General features: G+C 38.8%; 1 protein-coding gene across 1 annotated transcript in view; it reads left to right on the plus strand.

Annotated features, from left to right (window-relative positions):
- Positions 1-23,919, plus strand: part of CRB1 (crumbs cell polarity complex component 1) — a 214,567-nt gene that overhangs the window by 41,715 nt on the left and 148,933 nt on the right. The gene's annotated exons all lie outside the window — the stretch shown is intronic.

The raw sequence follows: 23,919 nt of genomic DNA on the forward strand, positions 1-23,919 counted from the left end.
TGAACAGGAATTTTTTCAAAAGATGAAATACAAATGGCCAACAGACACATAGAAAGATGCACAGGATTAGTAGACATCAGGGGAATGCAAATGAAAACTACAATGAAGTTTCACCTCATCTCAGTTACAATGGCTATCATCAAAAATTCAAAAAATAAGAAATGCTGGTGAGGATGAAGAGAAAAAGGTACCTCAATACACTGTTGGTGAGAATGTAAACTAGTACAACCATAATGAAAGATAGTATGGAGATCCCTCAGAAATCTGAATATAGACCTACCATATGACCCAGCCATTCCACTCCTGGGAATTTACCCAAATGGAATGAAATCAGTATATGAGAGTTGTCTGTACTCCCATTTTTACAGCAGCCCAGCTCATGATAGCTAAGATATGGAATTAATCCAGATGCCCATCAACTGATGACTGGATGAAGAAATTGTGGTATACATACTTGATGGAATACTATTCAGCTATAAAAAGAATTAAATCCTGTCTTTCATAGCAAAATGCATTCAACTGGAAACCATTATTGTTACAGAAATAAGCCAGTCCCCAGAAGACAAACACTATATTTTCCATAAGTTGTGGTAACTGATATACAGAGTACAAAAAAACTAATGCATATGAGCAAAAATTACATTTTGAGATTTGATTAATGTTTATAGTCCTTGTTTATAATCTTGAGGAACAGTGGCTTTTCTACTTGCTATGTTGAATTCTTTGTTTAGTGGAGGTTTAAGCTTGTGATTATAAAGAAAATTGGAAGTATGTCACTGTAAAAATTAGAAGAAAAATAAGAATAAAAGGAGGAGGGAGAGTGGGAATTAAGGAGGGAGGGAAGTGTGGTGGGAAGTATTATTAAGCTCTTAAATCTGTATATATGAAATAAAAATATGTTATTGTAAAAATTAAAGGAAAAAAGAAAGGAAGAAGAGTGGTTTGAGGGAATGAGGAGGGGAAGCAAGTATGTTTATTTTCTTAGAATTGTATCTATGGAATATATGAAATCTATTATATTTATGTTAATAAAAATTTTTAGAAAAAGAAACCATGTCCCACATTGGAGTAGCAGAGTTCAATAACAGGCGTTGGCCCTTGACTTTAGCTATCTGCTGATGCAAGCCCTGGGATTCATCTATGATGGATTAAGTGACTGGGTCCCTGCCACCCATGTAGGAAACCTCAGTTGAGTTCTTACTTCTCTTTCTCTCTCTGTGTGTGTCTCAACCAAAAAAAGGAAAAAGTCTATGTACTTAACTATAGTTTCTAAAGGAAACTTTTGGGGTTAGGATAGCAACTCACACCCATGTATACATGCATACACATACACATAAACACACATGTATACATATGGGATGAAGGAGAGAGAGAGAGTGGGAAGAGGAGCAATTACCTACATGAATGACTGCTAATCATCTGCAAGTTTGCATCAAGTTTACTTCACAACTATTATCTTGGACTAACTACTGTGGCACCTGAAGAATTATTTTTTTTCCAGTCAGCTTCTTAATGGCTTTGATTGTTAGTACTAACAATAGGTAAACCTCTTACTTTCATCTTAAACTTAAAAACAGTCAGATACTTCACATCCTTGTGAATATTTGCCCAATTTGCAAGGTTTATGTCTTGAAGAATATGATACAGACAGATATAATGAAGGTGCTGTGCTACTCATTTCAGAAACTTTTGTTTGGTACCTAATAAAAAAGAAAACCAAGAACTAAGCAAACCCTCAATGTTTTCAGCTCAATTCTGGAAATAACTTCATTGCTGAATTATAGAAAGTGAAACCAAGAATGGATGAATGCAAAAAGGAAGTGCAGTGCGTAGTCTGCTTGTTAGTGAAGAGTGTCTGAGAGTGGACGATGTCAGCGAACGTGAGCAGAGGGCAGGAAAGAACCAGCACAGCAGACCCAAGGATGTGTCTCAGAGCAGGGAGATTCAGACTGGTATACAGCAGGCCGTGCAGTCCAAATGTAGGAGGATGATGGGTCTCAGGCTGTCTGAAGGACATTAAATTGTTGAAGAAGTCATGCAAAATTCCCAGCCACTGGTGAGGAGAAATCAGGAGAAAACAAGGGCATATTTGAAGCATTAGAAATGAGAATCATCTCAATTTCCTGTCCCAGTTTTTTGGAAACCTTATCTCACAGTGGCCAATCCACGCTACCCAATACATAACAGGCGTGGTGCTGGGAGACAGAAGCTGTCGTATCCAGATGGTAGCAAGCTATGTTTTTAATACAGCATTGTGTGGAGCAACCAGGCTCTGGAAAGGGAATTTTGTGCTCGTTCAAGACTTGGGCATAGAAACCTCAAGGGAAAAGGATAAAAGAAGAAAGAGAAATTGGTCATTTGCTGAATTCATTTGCACTGAAAGGAAAATCACACAGAAAGGCGTGATGTAAACACCCAAACTCAAATAGAGCCAAGCCTTACTCAGTGCTTTCTTGCCATCAACAGTCATTTTCTCTGTGAACAAAAGCTCCCAGGTGCTCATTTCTAAAGCAGGGCAAATGGTATTAGCTATTACAACTCAACAGAATGATCTGTATTCCAGTCACATCGTGTTGCCAGTTTGTTTCTTGGCAGCACACTGAAAAAAATAAACTTGATTTTTATGGTAAGGCCACTTTTTTCTATTACTGAAAAAAATACAAGTTGGGTGTAAAAATTTGGGTCCTTTTACCTTTATTTTATTTGTTCCATTCAAATTTTTTCTTTTGAGTCTGAGTATTACCTAAAGGCAAAAAACAACAAAAATCTAAATTCTATTAAGAATTTTTGTTGCCATGTAGTTTACACACATTATCTTACTCTAAAGGTTTCATTTTACCTAGTTCTCATAATGTTGAGTAGTGAAAGCTTTAAGTCCAGAGACAGAATTGCAGGGTTCGAGTTGCAGACCTATTTCTAAGAAGTCGAAACCTGCATCAAATTATTGTCTTGGTCACTCATTTTCATAACTGTGAATGACAATGTTGAAAATTACTTCACAGCTTTGGTGTACAGGTGAAATTCCATTAGTTTATCAATATTTACTAACCAAATAATGGATAGAAACACTATGTGAGGCCCTGCAGATACAAAGGAAAATAAGTTATGGTTTTAGCCAATGAGGTCTTGAATGTGATAGGGAGACAAAAATGTGTGTAAATAACATTAGAGAAAAAGACAGGAATTGCAAGAGCAAAGAGAAGATCAGCATGCAGGTGACTCAATTATATTCAACCCAGTGGATGTGCAATAAATAGATTTTTTCCTTTTGTTTAAAATTTTTAAAAGATTTATTTGTTACATTTTGTCAGAGTCACAGGCGCCCGTGCTGTGACATAGCAGGTAAAGCTGCAGCCTGCAATGCCAGCATCCCATATGGGCACCAGTTCAAGTTCCAGCTCCCCACTAATGCACCTGGGAAAGCAGGGAAGGTGGCCTCTGTGCTTGGTCTCCTGAACCCCATGTTAGGGACCCAGAAGAAGCTCCTGGCTCCTAGGTCCGGATTGGCCCAGCTCTGGCCATTGTGGCCATTTGGGGAGTGAACTAGTGGATGGAAGATCTCTTTCTCTCAATCTCTGTCTCTCTCTCTCTCTATGTCTATAACTGTGCCTTTCAAATAAATAGATAATATTTATTGAGTCCACATGGCTTTCCAGTACATTTTTGAAAACCTCATAGTGGTGAGCTCATTTCATCTTTGCAATAATCTCATGATGTATATAAAGATTTATATATATTATATAACATATAAAATATATTAATATATGATTTTAAAATAAAGAAATGTATTTTATACATTTATATATTTATATATAGATATATAAAGAAACTCAGAGTTACAGAGCAAGAGGGAGAGACAGAGAGAGAGTGATCTTCCTTCTTCTGGTTCATTCTCCAGATGGCAGCAATGGCTAGGGCTGGGGCAGACTGAAGCCAGGAGCCAGGAGCTTCTTCCAGGTCTCTCATATGTGTGCAGGGGCCCAAGCACTAGGGCCGTCTTCTGCTGTTTTTTCCAGGCCATTTGTGCGAGTGGATTGGAAGTAGAGCAGCCAGGAAATGAACCAACAAAATCTAGAATGCTGACATTGCAGGCGGCAGCTTTACCTACTATGTCATTATTCTGGCCTCTTTAAATTATATTAAGATTTAAAAACAAGGAGCAAACATTTCCATGAACTACTACTGGTGGGTGGATGGCTTACACTTATAGATGACAGTTGCTTGTTAATCTAACAGAACTTGAGGAAATGTGGTTCAGTGGGAAGGGGATCTAGAGATTTTATTGGCTGCTGGTCCATCTTAATTGCATGAAATGGGAACTTTCTGAATCCTCTCTACCTGGCCCTTCCTCCTTACCAACTACATGATCTTGAGCAAATTACTTAAACTCTCTGTTCTCTTTCTCATCTTTAAATTGGGAATAACATTAACTTCTACATCATGAGGTCATTGCAAAGATGAAATGAGCTCATCTCTATGAGGTTTTTAAAAATGTACTGGAAAGCCATGTGGACTCAATAAATATTATCTATTATTGCCAATGTCATCTTTAATGTAATTATCACTGTGCTATGGCATATTTTTTGTAAAATAAGGAGCATAGTAAAATTCATCCCTTAATTATACTGTGAGGATTAAATTTTAGCACACCTGATAAAACAGGGCCTCAGCGAATGTGAACTATTCTGATGACAGTGATTACTAAGAAAAATAATTCCTTATATATTTAGCATTTCACAATAAATATTTGCATAACTGTATAAAGCTAAAACATACAAGCATTCAAAACATAATTGTGGGTGTACAGATATGTGTATATATATATATGTATATGTATTTTATATATTCAATGGTGCTCACAATTACACAGAGATAAACAGGTGAGATTGTTCTATTTCCAGCATTATTCAAGTTTCATGGTTCTTTCATTAGAGTTCTATGCACTTCCAGACATGATGTGTGAATGTCCTAGAGTGTTTTTGTGACACATATAAGTTCCTAGTGGATAGTGGACTAGCAAGGTGCTTCTCTTTAGTGGTTTCTGCATGCCTGTCTTTTGTTTCTTCCATTGCTTTCCTCCCTCCTTAAGAATAGCACTGGAATTCATACATTTTGAGACAATTTGAGGAAGTTAGTAGGCATGCTAGCCAAGTTTAATGAAGAGATTATAGTCTGTGTTCAGACTGGAGTTTTTAAGGACATGAGTATAGGTCCTCCATTTCTACTCTCTCCCTGCTTCTGAGCAATTGCTGGGTGGAGGGCTCCTTGGGTGTGGAATTCCTGAGAATCCTCCAGGGACTTTATCAGCACAGTGTTATCAGACCTAAAAGCTCTGTGGGTTCAGGGCATAGGAAAGTCCCCGAAACTGCCCCCAGCAGATGGCTTGAACCCAGGGGCAATACTTTAAATATGAAAATTCTGATCTTGCTTTCAAGGCCATCATAGCTGGTTCCTGCTCTAGCCTTGTAATGTCAACATTTTTTTTAAAAAAAGATTTATTTATTTGTTTGAAAGTCAGAGGTACAGAGAGTGAGAGAGACAGAGATGGAGAGATCTTCCATAGCTGGTTCACTCCCCAATGGGCATAACGACTAGGGCTGGGCCAGGCCAAAGCCATGAGCCTGGAATTCCATCCAGATCTCCCACATGGGTGGCAGGGGCCCAAGCACTGGACCATCTTTTACTGCTTTCCTAGGGACAGTAGCAGGGAGCTGGATTGGAAGTGGAGCAATCAGATCCTGAACTGGCACCCATATGAGATGCCAACATCACAGGGTGTGGTTAACCTGCTGTGCCACAATTCCAGCCCCCATTCTCCATCAACTTTTTAAAGTACCTCCATATATACCTATATACTTTTATTTATAATATATTTAGTATGTACTTATATGTATATTAAAGTAGATGTATTTACACAAAAATTCAGGGACAAAAATGAAGTCAACTTCTACAACTCACTACTCTAATCCTGTAAAGAGGTAATCCAGAGTTTTAGATCTGATTTAAAAAAAATTCCTTGATGATTTGCAAAAAGTCCTCCATCAGGTCTTCAAGAAGATGGATATGAATTCCTTCGATTGCTCAGAACTTAGTGTTTCTTGCCTTTGGTTCCCTAGCATCGAGTAAATATCTCCATGACCTCCCACTCTGTCTTACTTACCTGTATTTCTTTTTCCTTCTCAACACAGGATCTGTTAATGCAGTAAAGCCATATATTTTTCTTTTGTATCCCCATTCTTAACTCAGAGTAAGTAAGATGCTTTTTGCAAGTGTGTTAGATTTTTGGACAATAATTCTGCCTATTACAGAAAGTACGAATGATTGCATTCCAATTATATTACATTCCTAATAAAATAATGATTTATTTTTTAAACTGATTATATCTAGTTTGAAGGTAAGGACAATTTCTTTAATTGATAAACATTATTATTCACATACTTCATGCATGCATTGTTTTTCTATATTGAATACTAGACAACAAAATTAAAATTTAAAAAGAAAGCAATGCACCTTATATTCACTTTGACATTAAAATACTAGAAAAATGCTTGTATAAAAAACCAAAAGTATAAATATTGAATGAAAAAATCCTTTAGATGAGACTTAATCTAACTCTGAAGTATTAAGCACAATGTTAAGAAAATGCCCATTGATTTTGACACCATTTCTTTTATAAACTCTAGAAGCTATTTGTTGACTCTGGCTTAAATTGAGAAAATTTAGCAATTCATAAAAGAAAATATTTTTTTAAACTCAGTTTTGAATGTTAAGTGGAAAAAGCATAAATTAAAAATATGTTTACATGAATCATATATTCCTTGATCTCTATACAGACATATAGAATTTTTCAAATTTTTAGTGAGTTAAAATCCACTTACAATGAAATACATAGATAGTAAGTTTGTAATTCAATGAGTTTTCACAAATACAAACCTTCATATAAGCAACACTACAATGAAGATAATAGAATAGTTCCATGACTCCAAAATTTTCCCACACACTTGCTTCTAGTCCATCTCTACCTCCCACACATAATTGTTTTTATGATTAATTTTGTCTATGAACTTTCCGTGCAAATAAAAATGCAGAAGAAAAGGATAACCATAATAATTTTCTTCTGATGTCATTTCCCTTTAGCCTGAGCAATTGGATATGCTGGTTACTGACTTATTCCTTCAGCTTTGGTTATCTGAACATTTATTTTTCTCTGTCTCATACTCTCTCAGTTTATTTGAAAGATATTAAAGATAGAGACACAGAGAGATCTTTTTTTAAAAAAAGATTTATTTATGTATTTGAAAGTTAGAGTTACACAGAGAGAGAAGGAAAAGCAGAGAGAGAGAAATCTTCCATCCTCTGGTTCACTCCCCAGTTGGCCCCAATGCCTGGAGCCGTGCCAGTCCAGAGCGAGGAGCTTCCTCTGGGTCTCACAGGTGGGTGCAGAAGCCCAAGAACTTCGGCTATCTTCCATTGCTTTCCCACACCATAGCAGAGAGCTGGATGGGAAGTGAAGCGGCCTTTACAAGAGCCGGCGCCCATATGGGATGCTGGCACTGCAGACGGTGGCTCTACCCACTATTCCACAGCGCCGGCACCAGAGAGATCTTTTATCCACTGATTCACTCTCCAAGTGTCCACAACAGCCAGACCTGAACCAGACTGAAGCCAAGAATTCAGAACCCAGAACTCAGTCTGGGTCTCACACCTGGGTGTCAGAGATCCAAGTACCTGAAATATTGCTGCCTCCCAGAATCTCTGTGTCAGCAGGAACCTGGATCAGAAGCAGAGGAGCCTTTTCTCCACCCACAGCTTAATAACTCCGTGAAGAGGCGGCACCGCTGCTCAGTAGGCTAATCCTCCACCTGCGGCACCAGCACCCCGGGTTCTAGTCCCGATTGTGGCGCCGGTTCTGTCCTGGTTGCTCCTCTTCCAGTTAAGCTCTCTGTTGTGGCCCAAGTGCTTGGGCCCTGCACCCACATGGGAGACCAGGAGAAGCACCTGGTTCCTGGCTTCAGATGTAGCGGCCATTTGTGGGGGTGAACCAGCAGAAGGAAGACCTTTATCTCTTGTCTCTCTCTCTCACTCTCCAACTCTGCCTGTCAAAAAATAAATAAATAACTCACTCCATGAAGAAATCCCAGGAAATCATAGTTGTATTTTGTGTGTTTTAATTATTTTAAAAGACCAATACTTTTTCTCTATGTTCAATGCCTGAAATTATTTAACCTTACATAATCCCATCTTGACTTGGTTGTCTACATAAGAAGGGCAAGTCCCATACCAGCTACTCTGCCTTGGCCAAAAATAGACCTTTATGAAAGGCAGCTGTCTTTTAAAATTATTGAACACTTGCTAGGAACTTAACAGAAAAAGTAAATTGGTTAAATGATGTGTTTGGAGTAAAGAAACAGGAAATTTGAGAATAGATAAGAAAAGTGTGTGCAGTATCAGTGATCACAGTATGATCATTTATGTTGGCTTGAATAATCACACAAAAGTATTTGGCACCTACTTAGCCAATCAAAAGAACCAAACTAGTTTTCAATCACAATATGTTGAATATTTTATGTATTCTTACGTTCAGCACTGTTGTAGAAATACACACTGCTGATTATTTTATCATAACTGTTTTGGAAAAAGCCTGGAATTTGTATATAAGTAGGATGTCAACACAATTCATCCAAAGACACAATTTCAGAGAATTTTTCTCAGTTCTAAAACTATGCATTTAAAAAACCAAAATAAACATATGGAAAGAAGAAAAATTGCTGAGGGTTACAAAAATGCACACATGTGGAAAAAAGTATCAGAAGCAACATTTAGCTTTTCTACTCATTTAGACCCCCTATGAGTGGAATTAGTCTTTATGACTAATTCAGACAATAAAATGAAACAAAGAAGCATTTGCATCAACTTCCGTATCTGAATGCCTGCTTAGGTTTTTCTGAATGTTTTTAACTAAAAATATCCTTCAAGTGCTGTGAGTTCAGTTATTCAGTTTTTCAAAGTATCTTGATCTGATTTGAGTAATTAATTAGATGCACTTTTATTTTTGTTTTGGGTGTACACTGAGTATCCTGGAAATGACAAACACTTATTTTAATAATCTAAGTCATTTATATTCAAATAAAATGTTTAGAAAGTGATAATTGTTCCTGTGGGGAGCAACCCGGACTGGACTAAGTTACTGGAATTAAGACTTATTCTATGCATCTGCTCTCCCACAATATGGCGCTGGGAGAGAAGAAAACAGCTTCTACACAGCTGCCTCCAGTTCAACCAATAGACTGTGGGACCTGCTCCTGATTGGAGGAGAGCGGCGTACTCGGCGTGTAGGCAGCCTAGTTGGGATTGGCGGAGGAGGACTATAAAGGAGGAGAGAGACGGCATGCACCAGGAACATCTAAGGGGAACATCTAAGGGGAACACCTGTGCAGCCCCCGAGAGAGCCGGCCGGCGGTGTGCCGCTCCCCTGCGGAAGTGGGGAAAGTGGCCAGGGGGAACCGCCCTTCCACAGAGGTGGAAGGGACAGTAGCCAACCTGGGAGGAACCAGCAGCAAACCCGGGAAAGGCCGAGCAGACAAAAGAACAGCACAGGGTCCTGTGTTGTTCCTCCACGAAGACGGGGAGCGACAGTTCCTATACCAGACACTCTAAAAGGATGATCTTGGTAGTGAGCTGAGGCAAACAGCAGATTATATTGTTATCCTGATTTCATGTGTTTGAATATTAGCTATTGATTCACAGCATTGTTCTACTCAATGAATCCTTGCTATCATTTTTTATCTAAGGAAGAAACCTGGGGGTGGGCATTGTGGCACAGCAGATTAAATACTGCTTTTTATACCTGCATCCCATATTGGAGTGCCAATTTGAGTTCTGGCTGCTCTGTATCAGATCAAACTTCCTGCTAATTCATTCTGAGAGGGAGCTTTGGCCCTTGGCATCATTAAAGGAGACTTTGATGGAGTTCCCGGCTCCTGGTCCTCTGACCTGGCCCAACCCTGGCTTTTTTGGCCATTTAGGGAATGAACTGAGAAGATCTCTCATTTTTCTCTTCTTGTTTCTCTCTTTCTGTCTTTGTCACTGCCTTTCAAGTAGATGAAAAATAGAATTTTTTTTTTAAAAAAGAAGGAAACTGATACATCTGATATTCTTTGAGGTAGGAGGAGTTTCAGGTTATCATTGTCATCAAATTCATTGTGTCATTTTTTTTATCACATGAACTCTGGGTCAAAAAACTCTGGTTTCAAACTATTTCAAAATTAGATTTACATATGAGTCTGTTAGAATATAAGAATTTAAAAAGCATATAATCCAGTTAACAAATTTTCTAGTTATTAACACACAAGGCAAATCAATACAAAGAGATGAAGAAGTCTGAGGAAACGAATATTTTGAAATGCAAATCATATTTAATTTATAAGCAGTTGGTCATTTTCACAAAAAATAATTTCAAATTTAATGCCATATTAGAATTTTTAATTAATTGAATGCTTTTGAAGACATGAATGAAATTATGATATCAAAATATGACTTTTCAAATATGATGCTATATTACAATCTAATAATGTTAATAAATCATCAATACAAAATTATTTTATGTATTTAACCTAATTTATACAAAGGTATATTATTGGGAAATTCTCTGAAATGTCTAACGATGACTTTAATATTATGAGAATATTTTTACTTATAATTTTTAAAATACCCAGTTTGATTTTGAACAAATAGAGATTTGATCACCAATTTAAGAATTGGTTAGGTTATCTATTAGTTTATATTCTCTGAAAAGTATAAACAAAATAGCATAGATGTATTTATTTCTTGCAGCATATGTTCCCTCCCTCCCTCCTTCCTTCTCCCCTTTTCTTCCTACCCTTCCTCCCCCTTTCCTTCCTTCCCTCTTTTACCCTTCCTCCTTCTTTCCTTCCCTTTTTTACCCTCCCTCCCTCTTCCCTCCTCCTCTCCTTCATTCCTTCATTCCTTTCTTTCCTTTTCCTTCCCTCTCAAATTAGTTACTCCCCTGTCAACCCCACAGTGTTTCCAGCAACATAGAAGCATTTAAAAGCGCAACTTTCTTGGGGAGGAGGAGATTATGGCAAATGGATTAAATAAAACAACCCAGCACCTAAGCTTTTGGTGGTTACCATAGCAATAATCATGATGGGGGATTTTTCAGCCGCAAGTGGTTTCTATAACAACATGATAGGGTGCTTAGAAATAGACCTGAAGTAAATAGATTCCACAAGGGTCTCTTAACCCCTTTTGTACCACAGGATTAGTATCCTCTTGGAGGGTAAATATTAGTCGACTTATTTTATAAAAGTCTTGAAAATATTGCTTTTATTTTTGTAAAGATTAAGCAGTTAATTATTCTGTGACTATTCAGCTTTTGTGGATAGGGTCTTAGCTCTTTCATTTCTGGAAATAGCTGATAGCATCCTCACTCCCGCTTCTGCACATGAAGTTGAAATAGTCTTAAAGCTTTATCTTTCACAGGACTCATCAAACATGAGGGACCTACTTGAATAGTCCACATTATAAATTCTATTAACTCTCATGGATCACCCAAGGCTCTTGCTTTAGAAAAACTGTGCACATGCTATTATTGTACCTCTTGAGCATTCCTGGAGGTGAGTGTCTTTTTTGCCCTAACTGATAGAGCACAGATATTCATCCATTGTTATGTTATTCAGTGTGCTTCAAATTAGGCACAATGCCTATTTAACTTATAATTCACTAGATACTATGATAGAAGTTAGTTAGAATTTTTCTGAATTTTCTAAGATTTAATAGTGAAAAATGACAAGAAAACAAAGGCTCCCATTTCATTCATAAGCATCATTCCAGAACCCTTGTCAGTGAAGAGCAAGGCAATATGCAAGAGACTTGTGATACAAGAGCAAGAAATTGTTCAAGAGACAGAAATATGGAAGGCTCAAGTTCAGTCAGTTACACTTAGGGAGACAGGAATTAAGCTTGCTGGTTCAGTACAATAATGAATTATTGATTAGCAACTGTATGCTGGATACTGGAGGTATACACAATAATTACAAATGGACTTTATTTTAAAAACTAAGTTATTCAAATAAAATGCTTTGTGTTACTAGACAAGTCATAAATTCACTTACTAAATTCATTGACTTAAAATTAATAGAGTGTATGATTGAATTTATTCTTGTCTTTTCCTCCATTAATCTCCCGAGCGTTTTAAGTGTAAAGGCAGAGCCATAATTGAGAAAGGCTGATTTTCTCTAATGTATGGAATGTAACGATAGAGCTAGCGTTTACTTGTGTTCTTTTCTATTCCGTTACGCTGCCAATTCTAATATGAGATATTCTCCTCCAAGTCTAAGAAGGGTATCAGCATCTGTGCATCTCTGTTTTCAAACAGGACTGCAATATTTTCACTTCCTTAGTGTTTCCTGCTCAGTGATGGAGTCTCAGAATTCTTTACACAGGCACTTGCCTTAGCCTTCTGGGGTCGAGTTTGCTAGATGGGTCCCTAAGCGATCAAGACTTATTTTCCATGTGTGTCATGTGGCTGTGCAGATGAGCTGAGGCTTGTCTGCGTATACCAAGGTCTTGCTCAGAACTGCGTGTGCCCGAGCACGCTGGGCAAGGAGCCATTCACAAACTCTTCAAAATCTTATCCAGACCAAAGGCACAGTGGTGCTGTAGCTGTTGTGCTCAGTGCCATGTGGCTTTATCTGATAAAGAAGAAAATGAAATATATTTACAGTGTCTTCTAAGCTTTCCAGTAACCACAGCAACCTGGGTTTTCCCAAAATTTGCTCTACAACTTGCAGTGACCTGAGAGAAATAAATCATTCCTTTTCTGTTCAAGTGTAGTGAACCATGAAGTGAACAAAACAAATTCCTCTGGGGTAAAACCAATTAACCAGTAAAGGCAACAATTAGCATGTATTTATTGGTGGTTTGGGAAGTAGCATTAAAAGTGTGATCAAAATTGAAAATGTAGATCATAGACACAGGCATTCTGAAGAAATAGGTCCTAAACTTAAATAATTTATTTGATAACTGTAAAGGCAAATCTTCATATATATGAAACAACAATTTAGAAAATATATAGATAAGTATAAAAAATCATGTCTTAATAATGAAAAGTTCTGTGGCTGCAACAAGAATGCAAAATTATGGGCAATAAGAGTAGGCATTTAGCTTAGCAGTTATAATGTCCATTTTCCATATTGGAGTGCCTGGGTTCAAATACTAGCTCTGGCCAGATTCAGGTCAGACACTGTGCTTAGGTGTTAGGCTACATAAACAGCACCCAGAGGCTTTGAGAACCTCTGAGAGACAAAGAATTATCTGGACTAGCAGCCCTTGATTTCATATGTGAAGACATTGCAGATCAGAAATTGTATGTTAAAGCACTTAGCAAAATTCCTATTATATATGGGTACAGAGTTCTTAAGATATATTCATAAGAATATTTCTAGGTAAGGCCATGGGCCTTGTAATGAGAAATTAATACTAGAATAAGGATATTGAGGACAGGTTACACCAATGAACTTCGCCCATAAACAATCTTCTGAACTAGAATAAAGAATTCGTGTTGTGGAGAGTGAGTTAATGTGAGTTAATTGTGGTAAGTATGAATTTGACGATTTTGCTGATGATGGACTTGTACATCTTATACATCTTGTACATCTTAAAACTCCAAAAACCGAAAAGCTCTCTTTCCAGCCTTGTACAGTCTCATTTCCCTTGCATTTATTCAGTCATGCACTTGGTAAGGATGCACTTACAAAGCACCAACCATGTATGCATTATTCTGCTGGTCAATAGACAGGTAACAAGATCTACGCTCTTTGGGCCCTGCATTCTAAAGAAAGGCAAATAACAGTTGGCAAAAAATGAGTTTATGCCTGATTTTTACAAGGAAATTTATGTATATTATCTCTTTTGTTCTTAGCAATCGTAATGATAGTCAGCAGCAACAGTAATAATGCCTGAAAATGCTCACTTTGTACCAAGCACTGTTAGGCATTTTACTACATCAATTTAATCATCACAACAACTCTATGGGATAGTTGTCATTACAAAAACGGAAACTGAGGAACCTAGGTATTATTCTGATAAAGCTCACATAGTCAGCAGTAGGGTCAGGATTTAAATGCAACCTCTGGAGCCCATGCTCTTTCCCACTGTGCCATATATGAGGGACGTTCAAGAAGGTTGTAGAAAAGGGAGTTAAAAGATGAAGTTATTCTGGTGCAAAAAACATTGAAATCCATTCATAAAAGGGTTTGCCAAATGCATGTCATGAAAAAACTAAATAGTTTTCAAAGCATTTTACACCAAAATACGTTTGCTTCCTAATAGTCTATTTCTAAAATTCCATTTCTTTTTTTTTTAAGATTTATTTTATTTATCTGACAGGCAGAGTTACAGTGAGAGGTAGAAACAGAGAGAGAGGTCTTCCAGCCGCTGGTTCACTCCGCAGATGGCCGCAATGGCCGGAGCTGCGCCAATCCGAAGCCAGGAGCCATGAGCTTCTTCTGGGTCTCCAACGTGGGTGCAGGGGCCCAAGGACTTGGGCCATCTTCTACTGCTTTCCTAGGCCCTAGCAGAGAGCTGGTGGGAAGAGGAGCAACCGGGACTAGAACCGGCGCCCATATGGGATGCCGGCGCTTCAGGCCAGGGCGTTAACCTGCTGTGAGCCATAGCGCCAGCCCCTAAAATTCCATTTCTCCATGAACTTTCTGCAATACCTTCATATTATCTCCCTTTAAAAATGAAGGAACTGAGGGTCATTGGCAATGATTTTCCTAAAGCCACAGAATAGTACAGAGCAGGGCTAAAATTTAAATTTCTGATGGACCGTAAAATTGTGCTGTTCCCATTGCTTTAAATTAGCCTAAGTATTTGGACCGCATGTACAGAAATAACTGTATATAAGACAGCAAATACCTATTTTTTTAGATGCCTTAGAAATGCACAGGAAAGGAATGGCTTTAAAGAGCTCCTCTACATCTTATTTTTACTGTTCCATGTGGATTCTGTCCTACAGTACATCAAAGCAAGTGATTTAACTGATGATTTGTTCTGTGTGATTTTATCAAAAGAGGCCAAAGCAAGAATTTCACAGCAAGGCTTAAATGAGAGTTCAGGTTTTCTTGCTCGCTCATTCATTATTCAACAAATGTCTATTGACTGCCGACCCTGTGAAAGCCATCATGGCTCTGTCCAGAATAAAGATGTGCCCTCTGGTACCAACCCTGAAATGAAATGAAATTTTACTTTCTACAGAAATCAGCCTAGAGCCAATTAAGAAAAACACTTTGTTTTTATAAACTAACTTCTTAGACATGGACACTTGGACTATTTCTTTCTTTCTTTCTTTCTTTCTTTTTTTTTTTTTTTTTTGACAAGGCAGAGTGGGCAGTGAGAGAGAGACAGAGAGAAAGGTCTTCCTTTTGCCATTGGTTCACCCTCCAACGGCCGCCGTGGCCAGAGCGCTGCGGCCAGTGCACCGCGCTGATCCGAAGGCAGGAGCCAGGTGCTTCTCCTGGTCTCCCATGGGGTGCAGGGCCCAAGCACTTGGGCCATCCTCCACTGCCCTCCCAGGACATAGCAGAGAGCTGGCCTGGAAGGGGGGCAACCGGGGCAGAATCCGCCGCCCTGACCGGGACTAGAACCCGGTGTGCCGGTGCCGCTAGGTGGAGGATTAGCCTATTGAGCCGCGGCACCGGCCAACACTTGGACTACTTCTAGAGCTATTGGTTATACCTTCTATTCCTCTTCAGCATCATTCCATTAGTAAGTATTTATTAAATCTTCTGTATGACATTTTTCCATAGAGAAATATCAGAGACCATTCATTGGATGTGTGGGGGAATGTCGAATTTTATGTTCACAAGTCCTTTATTATTTCCCACTTTTATTTTGGCAAAATTAGGCTGAATGTATAGTGAAGGTAGGATTAAAATAGAAGGCAATATGCTTTTTCATATTTAAAATTTTTATTTTTTTATTTTTTGAAAGGCCAAGAGAGACAGAAACACACACACACACACACACACACACACACACACTGAGAGAGAGAGAGGAGATTCCATCTGCTGGTTTACTCACCAGATGCCCACAACAGCTGAGTCCAAGTCAGAAACCTGACTACATCTGGATCTCCCACATGGTGACAGGGACCTAAGTGCTTCATGCCTCCCAAAGTGTGCAATAGCAGGAAGCTGGAATGGAGAGTGGAGCCAAGATTTGAACTCAGACACCCCAATATGGCATGTGGGCCTCTCTAGAGATGGCTTAATCACTTTGTTAAAAGCCCCCCCTTGCCTTGCTAAATTGAAAAACCTTCTCCAAGCCACACATACCACAGCTGAAATATTTTCTTTCTACCCCTAGCCATGACTTCCCTCTAGTCCCAGCGCATCTCCCAGTAGTTTGAGTGAAAAATAAACACAGAAAATCCAAGGCCCAGAGTGATGCACCTAACTGTGACTCCTACCATGTGTGTTCCTTGGGAGGACACAGGAATTGCTCAGCATAGCTCAACATGACCCAAGGTAAAAAGAGGTACTTTATCCAGATAGGAACAGCCATAATAGTTCCACCCACTCCTCCATCCTTACCTCCTACTGACACAGGATAAATTTGATTCTTGAAGTTATTATCAGTAAGAGAGACCTAGAGTCAGAGATGATTAGAGAGCTATAAAATTAGTTTAGTAAATCTTAAGACAAGATTTAACATAGTCATAATAAGATATCTAAATAAAAAATAAAATGAAGGATCAATACAGACACATAAACATTTATATGTACAATTTTTAGAGGAAAGAGAGACTTTTTTAAAGACTTATTTATTTGTTAGAGTTACAGAGAAAGAGGGAAAGACAGAGAGATCTTTTAAAAATATTTAATTATTTATTTGAAAAGCAGAGTTACACAGAGAGGAGAGACAGAAAGGGAGAGAGATTTTCCCATCTGCTGGTTCACTCTCCATACGACCACGATGGCTGGAGCTAGGCCAGACCAAAGCCAGGAGTCAACAGATTCTTCCAGGTCTTCCACGTGAGTACAGGAGCACAAGCATTTGGGCCATCCTCCACTGATTTCCCAGGTACATTAGCAGGGAGCTGGATTAGAAGCAGAGCAGCTGGTAATCAAACTGGTGCCCATATGGGATGCTGACATTGCAGGAGGTGGCTTTACCTGCTATACCATGGTACCAGCCACTATATGTACATTTTTATGGGCATACTTTACCAGAAAAGGGTGTCCTTAAGGTAAGAACCATGGATTTGACAATGAATACAAAGTATCCATTGAGCATTGTTTATGAACAAATAGATGTTAAAGACAGTATAAAGATAAAACAGGGGGCCAGCGCCATGGCACAGTAGGTTAATCCTCTGCCTGCAGCACCGGCATCCCATATAGGCGGCAGGTTCTAGTTCCAGCTGCTCCTCTCCCCATCCAGCTCTCTGCAGTGGCCTGGAAAAGCCATGGAGGATGGCCCAAGTGCTTGGGCCCTGCACCCACATGGGAGACCAGGAAGAGGCTCCTGGCTCCAAGCTTTGGATCGGCATAGCTCCGGCCGTTGTGGCCATTTGGGGAGTGAACCAACGGAAGAAAGACCTTTCTCTCTGTCTCTCCCTCTCACTGTCTGTAACTCTACCTCTCAAATAAATAATTTTTTTTTAAAAAAAGATAAAACAGATTCTGAACAGGCAAATCCTTGTCACAACTGTCATAAGCCAACTGTCATGAGTCAAGACTTAAGTGGATCTCAGATTTTATGGAAGGGATATGTGTCATGTATTGTGTTAGAGCCTTCATAGACTGTCAATGGAAGGGTGTATTTGAGCTTGTTGTTTTGGTTCCAAAAACAAAATTACTGGGAGAGTGTTGTGGCATAGCAGGTAAAGCCACCACCTGCAATACTGGCATCCCATATGGGCACCCATTACAGTCCCGGCTGCTCCACTTCTGTTCCATCTCCCTGCTCATACGCCTGGGGAAAAGCAGTGAAAGATAGCCCAACTACTTGGCTCCTGCTACCCACATGGAAAACCTAGAATAAACTCTTGGCTCCTGGCTTCTGCCAGGATGTGATCCAATGAATGGAAGATTCTCTATCTCTCCCTTAAAAATAAATAAATAAATCTTTTTAAAAAATCAAGGAAAGAGGAATGCATACTATTTACAACAATCTTGCTCTGTTTCATTCATCTGCATTAGTACATTTGAGAGTATAATTAAGCTAAATTATCAATAAGACCATTTTTTCAAGAATTTTAATTATTAAAAAATACACATGCAAATAAATAATCAAGTTAATTTTTACTTCTTAGTGAACAAACAAATAAACAAAAACCCACTTAATTAATTTAGCCCTAGAAATCCCTAAGAGCAAGCATTGACATAATCACCTTTGATCATTACTTAAAATATTTTATTTTCTGGGGCAGGTGTTTTGCAAAACAGTCAAAATGCCACTTAAGATGCCCACGCCCATGTCAGAGTGCCTGAGTTTGAGTCTGGCTTCCGGCTAATGGAAACCTTGGGAAATACAGAAATGCTTAAGTAGTTGGGTTCCTGCCACCCACATGGGAGACTTGACTTGAGACTGGGACCCTTGCTGCAGTCTGACCTAGCCTAGGCTGTTGCAGGTTTTTGGAGAAGAAGTCAAAGAATAGGAAATATTTTCTGTCTGTCTCTGTCTGCTTTTCAAGTAAAGTAAAAATACATAAATTAAATGCATACATATTTTATTTTCTGCCATTTACAAACTGCTATCCTTAAGCTCCAGGACTCCTTGTTCCTCTCCACGGGAGTCAGGAGGCGAGACTCACTCAGCTGAAAGAGCTCCCCCTGTCCTTTACCCCCAGTAGGTCTACCTTCTGGGTCTTTAAATTGGAATTCCTCTCAATCTTTTTCTTAGAGGATTCTGCTACTCTTTCAAAGAAAAGAGAAAGGGAGGGAGGGAGGGCAGGAAGGAAAGAAGAAAGGAAGGAAAGAAGGAAGGAAGGAAAGAAGGAAGGAAAGAAGGAAGGAAAGAAGGAAGGATGGAAGGAAGGAAGGAAGGAAAGTAGGAAGGAAAGAAAGAAAAAAGGAAGGGAGAGAGAAGAAGACAAGAAAATTACATCTAAAACCCACTAATGTAGAACTTCCTATATTAGCCAGCAGATGGCACACTTTACTGCTAGGAAACAATTTTGCAGTCAATGTAGATCTGAAAATTACAATTCACATCCAGTAAAATTTCCTGTTTATAAAAGTCTCTTATGAAAACTGGAAACAAAATTCTCTATGGACTTCTCCCTGGCAATTAAATTTCTATTATAAATTTAATAACCCTATTAAGTTTCTGATGTCTTCTAGTAAGTCTTGTTCTAAAGGTGTTACTATGAATATTATTTGATTGTTCACTCAGGTACTGACAATCTGGTACCGACAATCTGCTAGATATAATTAAATATATGATGTGTATGTTTTCAACTATGGGTACAGAAATTAGAATAATCATAATCCATACTTTGCAACACTATCATCATTAGTCTTTGCATAGCGTACTTTTACCATACTCGTTGATTAATTAGCTGAATAATAAGGTAAATTACAGTTCCTTTTTATGTTTGAAAAATAAAAATTTCTTTTCATCAGATTATTGGTTGTCATGTACAGTCAACTGTTGCATCAGTCACTAAAATCCATTTCATGGGCTGCATTCCTTAGAGCAGCTGTTGGTGTCTCAGCTGTGGACACACCTGCAAGCCTATGTAGAAAATGGTGGCAAGGACAACAGTCACCTTAGGGGAGACACAGTAAGAGAATACAGCTGATGGATGATCTGATCTGGACTAGTACTAAAAACCATTCAAACTGCACTCAGAGACAAATTGATGAGAAGCAGGGTGTGTGACCAAAGCATAAATCTATCTACTTTGCTTTAAATATATTTTTAGAAAATTCATTTTATAATGCTTTGTCTTTTGGGAGGCAGAATTACAGAGAGAAAGAGATCTTCCATCCACTGGTTCACGCCCCAAAATGGTCATAACAGCTAGGTCTGGGCCACATGAGCGGGGCTGGAAGTGGAACAGCTGGGTCTTGAATCTGCACACTGATATGGGATGCTGGCTTTGCAAATGGCAGTGTAACTTGCTGCACCACCATGTGGACCCCTCTGTAATGCTTTAAAAGTCCCAAAGGATTGTAAAGGAAGCAGAGATAAGCCCTCATTTTAAAGATTTATTCACTTGAAAAGGAGGGAAATAGAGATCTTCCTTCTGCTGGATCACTCCCCAAGTGGCCACGACAGTAGGGGCTGGACCAGGTTGAAGCCAAAAGGGGCCAGGAACTCCGTATGGGTCTCCCACTTGGATGATAAGTACTCAAGGACTTGAGCCATCATCTACTGTTTCCGGTGCATATTAACGTGCATCTGGACTGAAGGTGGAGCAGCCAGAACTTGAAGTGCCACTCAGAAATGGGATGCAGCATCATGGTGGCTCCTGCCTCTGAAATATTCCTTTTATTGCCCCAGTTCCTGCTTCTTCCTCCCAATGTGCATTCTCCAGAATTGACTACTTAAGAATTTCTTGCTATTTCTTCTGTTTTTTTTTATTTGTTTTTCAAAATAATAGTGGTTTCTTTTTTCAGATTTCAATGTTGACATAAACTATGGGAAGCCTACTATTGTAAAACTAGATTTAACTCTCTTGCACTTCTAAAACACACACATACACACACACACACAGAATTCTACTTCTCTCAATAGTAGGTCTATATTTTATTTATAGTTACAGTTGTTATAATGTATTGGTTTCTTCAATTATATATTGATTTCACATTACTCATTACTTTTTATTCATTTCAATTACACATGTTGACTTCACTTACTTTATTGTTTAAATTTCAGCTTTCCCTAGAATTACTAGCGGTGAAGTTTGTTTTGCTTTGCTTTTCAAAATGATCTGTTTAGTGTTCTATTACCTTTATCTGGGACTCTGTCCAGCTTTCTTCTTGGAGACATCCTTGTTGGAGGTCTGCTACAGCACGTGCTTCAGCTGCCAGACATAGAGGGCCACCAGATCTTGGACTTGTAACCTTCAGATAAGAGCCAAAATAAACCTTCTTACTTCCAAAGAAGCTCTGCTTGGGCATTTTAGCTGTAGTAATGAAAATCTGACTAAAACTAAAAGATTGCACTTTAGGATCACAAAAAAGGCAAAGATGCCCACTCTCACTGCTTCCTTCTACAGAGCATTGGAAGTCTTAGCTACAGTCATCTGATCAGAAACGTAAGTAAAATACCTCCAAATAGGGAAATAAGTGAAAAAAAGCTGTGGGATATTATTTTTGGTTAGTGGGGCCAATGGTTTATCAATTTTATTTACTCTTTCAAAACATCAGCTCTTCCTTTCACTAATCTTTTGCATGTTTTTAATTTCGGTTTTGGGGCCAGCGCCATGGTGCAGTAGGTTAATCTTCCACCTGTGGTGCCGGCATCCCATATGGTTGCTGGTTCAGGTCCTGGCTGCTCCACTTCCAATCCAGCTCTCTACTATGGCCTGGGAAAGCAGCAGAAGAAGGCCCAAGTCCTTGGGTGCCTGCACCTGCTTGTGACACCAGGAAGAAGTTCCTGGCTCCCGGCTTTTGATTGGTGCAGTTCCGGCCTTGAGGCCATTTGGGGAGTGAACCATTGGATGGAGGACTTCTCTCTCTGTCTCTCCCTTCCTCTGCCTCTCTGTAACTCTGCCTTTCAAATAAGTAAATAAATCTTTAATTTCAATTTTGTTTATTTCTTTTCTAATTTTCATTTTTTCCTTCTTCCAATTTTTTTTCTAGATTTTGAGATTCATTGTTAGATCATTTACCTGATGAATTTCCAGTTTCTTGATGTAGATACTAACTAATTGCTAAAAATTTCCTCTTGACACTGCCTTTGCTATATCCAAGGAGTAGTTAATATGTTGTGTTGTCATCTTCAATCATTTCTGGAAATTTTCTGATTTCCCTTTGATTTCTTCTATCCTGCTCATTAAGGAACATGTTTGTGTATTTTCTAGGTTTTCTTGTGTTGTTAATTCCCAGTTTCATGCCACTGTGGTCAGAAAAGCTACATGGTACAATTTCATTTTCGTTTAATTTGTTGAGACTTGTTTTATGGCCTAGCATATGGTCTATCCTAGACAATGTTCCACACACTGATGAAAAGAACATATATTATGCAGCTATGGGATATAACAGTCTGTACATATCTACCAGGTCCACTTGGTCTGTAATGTAGATTAGCTCTGTTGTTTCTTTTTAGATATTTTGTCTGGTCCGTCTTTCCACTGATGTAAGTGGGATGTTAAAATCCTTCAGTATTATTGTATTGGAGCCTATGTCTCCCTTTAGATCCAGTAACATTTGGTTTAAGTAGCAGGATGCCCTAGCATTAGATGCTTATACATTAACTATAGTCCCATCTTTCTGTTGAACTGATTATTTAATTATTACATAATGCCTTTCTTTGTCTCTTAACAGATTTTGCTTTAAAGTCTATTTTGTCTGATATTATAATAGCTATTCCTGCTCATTTTTCATGTCTGTTTGCATGGAAGATCTTTTTCCATTCTTTGACTTTCAGCTTGGGTGTATCTTTGTTGCTGAGGTGTGTTTCCTGTAGGCAGCATACAGATAGGTATATATGCATTTCTTGGTATGTATACTGTAATTCAATATAATGTTAAAAATATTTTAAGCCAAAGGGTGAAATCTTCATGGCATTAGATTTGGCAATGGTTTCTCGAATATGACACCAAAAACACAGACCACAAAAGCAAAAATGGACAGATACTTCATAAATCTCAACAACTTCTGCATAGCAAAGGGAAAACTTAAAAAATGGAGCAGGCATTTGACACAGCAGTTAAGGTGCCACTTGGAACAGCCACAATTCATATCAGAGTGCATAGGTCAAGTCCTGACTCCACTTCTGATTCCAGTTGCCTGCTCATGGATGCCCTGGGAAGCAGCAAATGATGGCTCCAGTTCTTAGTTCCCTGACATTCTCATGGGAGTGTAATGGAATCAATGGAGTGGAAAGCGATTAAGATCTCAGCTAATTATGATACAAGGGTAGAGATATTATGTACCCTTGAGGTAGGGCAATGTAGGTGTATTGCTGCTGTCTTTCTAGCTGAAAGTAAACAGTTTCTGGTCTTTGATAACAGATATCAAAAATACTTGGTTTTTTTTAACCAGGCTTAAAACAAGGTTGAGTCATTTTCTTTTTTTTTTTTTTTTTTTTTTTTTTTTTTTTTTTTTTTTTTTTTTGACAGGCAGAGTGGACAGTTAGAGAGAGAGACAGAGAGAAAGGTCTTCCTTTTGCCGTTGGTTCACCCTCCAATGGCCGCCGCTGCAGCCGGCGCACCGCGCTGATCCTGGCAGGAGCCAGGAGCCAGGTGCTTTTCCTGGTCTCCCATGGGGTGCAGGGCCCAAGCACCTGGGCCATCCTCCACTGCACTCCCTGGCCATAGCAGAGAGCTGGCCTGGAAGAGGGGCAACCGGGACAGAATCCGGCGCCCCAACCGGGACTAGAACCCGGTGTGCCGGCGCCGCAAGGTGGAGGATTAGCCTATTGAGCCACGGCGCCGGCGGTTGAGTCATTTTCTTTAGTGGAGTTGCTTAAAAGGAAGTAAATATAAGAAAATAATGTATTAGATGAAACCACATAAAAAGTTTCCAGACTTTACTACATCGATTTCCTTGCCACAGGATTTAAAATGTTAACAGTAAAATGTACATAATTACAAACTGTTGCCGTGAAGATAAGAAATACTATTTGTGATATACCAGGCACAATTAGTGCATAGCATAACATGTTCAGTGAATAGTCAGAATTGCGTTTTTTATTCTTTCATTTTCTTTATTATTTTTT

The sequence above is a fragment of the Oryctolagus cuniculus genome, chromosome 13 (assembly GCF_051225735.1).
Source record: "Oryctolagus cuniculus isolate XC-2025 breed Fujian yellow rabbit chromosome 13, ASM5122573v1, whole genome shotgun sequence".
Taxonomy (NCBI): Eukaryota; Metazoa; Chordata; class Mammalia; order Lagomorpha; family Leporidae; genus Oryctolagus; species Oryctolagus cuniculus.